General features: G+C 54.1%; 1 protein-coding gene across 1 annotated transcript in view; it reads left to right on the top strand.

Annotated features, from left to right (window-relative positions):
• TNFRSF8 (tumor necrosis factor receptor superfamily, member 8) overlaps positions 1-2686 on the top strand; it is a 73625-nt gene that overhangs the window by 68529 nt on the left and 2410 nt on the right. The window lies entirely within an intron of this gene.

The following is a 2686-nucleotide window of genomic DNA, read 5'->3' as shown; positions in this document are numbered from 1 at the left end:
AAACTAAGAGTAGTCAATACTTCTGACTTCCCGGGGTCATTGTGGGAACTTGTGAAATGATGCTCGCAAAGTTGCCCTGGTGGCTGCGGGGCTCCCTCTGCCTGGTGCCTGCTCTTATTAGAGGGGAAGTAAACCCCACCCAGCCCCCAGCACAGGGCCTTTAAGACGGGTGGAGGGAGATGTCAGGAGAGACATCAGCCAAGAGCTGCCTCTTGGCTGATGCGTTCACATTTGGGCACTGTGCGCTGGTCACCTCTCCTTCTGAGGCTCGAGTCAGTCCCTCCGTTTTACAATTGGAGAAACATCGATTCAGGATGAAGTGATTTCCCTGGTGCCCCAAACTGCAGCCTCCCTCCAGCCAAGGCGAACCTTCCACTCTCAAGTCTTCTTCCTCCTCCTCCCCTCACCCCGGTACATCAAGAGCGCTTCTACCAAAACGCATACTTGCCCATGTTATACCCCTGCTTGAAGCCCTCCAGGGAGTCCCTGCTCCCTGCAGTGTGAATTCCAGGCTGCTGCTTCTCCTTCCCACCAGGCTCGCCTGCCTCCCAACCCTGCAGGTCTGCTCCCCCTTCTCAGTGGCAGTGTTCTAGTTTTTGGAGCCCTCTCTCACATCTGAGCTTCTCCGTGGGAGCTTCTTCCTCACCTGAAATAGTCAACTCCACCTCCTTGAATCTAGTCAATTCTTTTCTTCTTTGGCTGCACCACATAGCCTGTGAGATCTTAGGCTGCAGTTTGGGGCACCAGGGATCGAACTCATGCCCTTTGCAGGGTAAGTGAGGAGTCTTAATCGCTGGACCACCAGGGGAAGTCTTGAATAAATTCCTGATGTCCCAGGACCTTGCGTATTTGCCTCCTCTCCAGGAAGCCTTCCCCGCCCTCTGTACTCTCCTGTCTAGGAGACACCCTCTGGGTACCCCCAGAACCCAGGCCTCTCCACCTTGTGTCCTCAGCTCCCAGCAGTATGACTGTGTTTGCAGCTTCCTCCCCGCCCCACCTGGCTTTAAGCTCCCCAAGAGGCAGGGTCTTAATGGGCTCCATCTCTGTCTTCTCTGGAGAGTTAACCATCACTGAGATCATTCCAAAGAGGCATTTGTGATCATCCTACATATTTCTGTAGCAGGGGTTGGTGGATGGAACTCTGAGGGCAGAACCGTTAGCGCCAAACTGAAACTTTTGGAATTGCAGCTTTCAGCAAATTTTATTCGGAGAAGGCAATGGCACCCCACTCCAGTACTCTTGCCTGGGAAATCCCATGGATGGAGGAGCCTGGAAGGCTGCAGTCCATGGGGTCGCTGAGGGTCGGACACAACTGAGCAACTTCACTTTCACTTTTCACTTTCATGCATTGGAGAAGGAAATGGCAACCCACTCCAGTGTTCTTGCCTGGAGAATCCCAGGGGAGCCTGGTGGGCTGCCGTCTATGGTGTCATACAGAGTTGGACAAGATTGAAGCGATTTAGCAGCAGCAGTAGCAAGTTTTATTGGAAAAGGATGTATTTTGGGAAATACTGCTGAAGACATTTTTTGCAAATTTCCTAAGAAGTCCTAGTTTGAATGTTTGAGTCCTTGCTGAGCACAGTGCCTGGAGCCACAGGGCTGGGGCTCTGGGAGTGTTTGGCAGGGGTGGGTAGAGGGAGGTACCAGGCTCCCAGCAGGGCTGGGCCATGGGCAGCCTGGTCTATAAGCCTGGTCTGTAAGCTTGGAGGAGGTCTTCCTGGAACATTCAAGAGATGGTGAGCCCTCTGTTCTTCTGACATCTCCTGAGAGGAGTAACCCCTGGTCCAGTCCCAAGGGGACCACACTCTGGTTACCCCTCTACCCCTGGGCACCAGGCACAGGGAACCCTGTCCTTTCACCTTCACCACCACCACCCACTCACCCCCAACCAACACAACTTCTTTGGATGCTGGAGCCCTGAATGGGGCAGGAAATCCAAGCAGCTTCTGGAAGACCCTCTCCCGCAGGCAGCCCTGTGGTGGTCGGTAGACAGAGCCCAGGGAATCAGGACCCGGGGAACGTGAGGGGGTGACAGCCTAGCCCCCCAGCTTTGGCTGCTTCTACCTGGACAAACATACCCCACTTCATTCACACCCCTCCTCCTCTATGTCTGTCTGTCTGTCTCTCTCATCTCTGGCCCTGCCTAGTTTCTTCTGTGTTCTCCCTCACCTCACTATCACTGGCTTCTATCTTTTGCCAGCCCTTCTGGTCAGGTTCTGCAGGCTTTAGTGGACGGTGTGTGACTTGAGGCCATGCTCTCTCTTTTGGGGGGTAGGGGGCTCCCAGCCTACAGCTTATTTCATTCTTGTAACCTTCTCTCTCTCCTAGAGGTATCAAAGACCAAAACAGAAAAACTGGATTATGCAATGGGTTGAGGGTGCAGGGGCCCCAAGAATCTTTGGGGGGCTCCTGAATCAGAGGGGTGTAACTGGGTTTCCCAGCAAGGCAGGCATCCTGAACCCCACCCTAGCTCTCAAGTTCCCTCTTGATAGCTTCCCCATTCAGACTCCAGAGAGAGAGTTCTAGGGCTGAGGGGCTGGGAGCTGGCACCCTGCCCTGAGCTCAAGGCCATCAGAAGCTGGGCTACTGGAGTTTGCAGTTAGCTGATCTGGGTGAAAGCCAGGCTCCCTACTTCCCAGCTTCTCTGGCAGCTTACTTAGCTCCCCTGAGACTCCAAAGCCCTGGA

The sequence above is a fragment of the Bison bison genome, unplaced genomic scaffold, assembly GCF_000754665.1.
Source record: "Bison bison bison isolate TAMUID 2011002044 unplaced genomic scaffold, Bison_UMD1.0 scf7180017864289, whole genome shotgun sequence".
NCBI lineage: Eukaryota > Metazoa > Chordata > Mammalia > Artiodactyla > Bovidae > Bison > Bison bison.
This window is presented reverse-complemented; position numbering and strand designations above follow the sequence as displayed.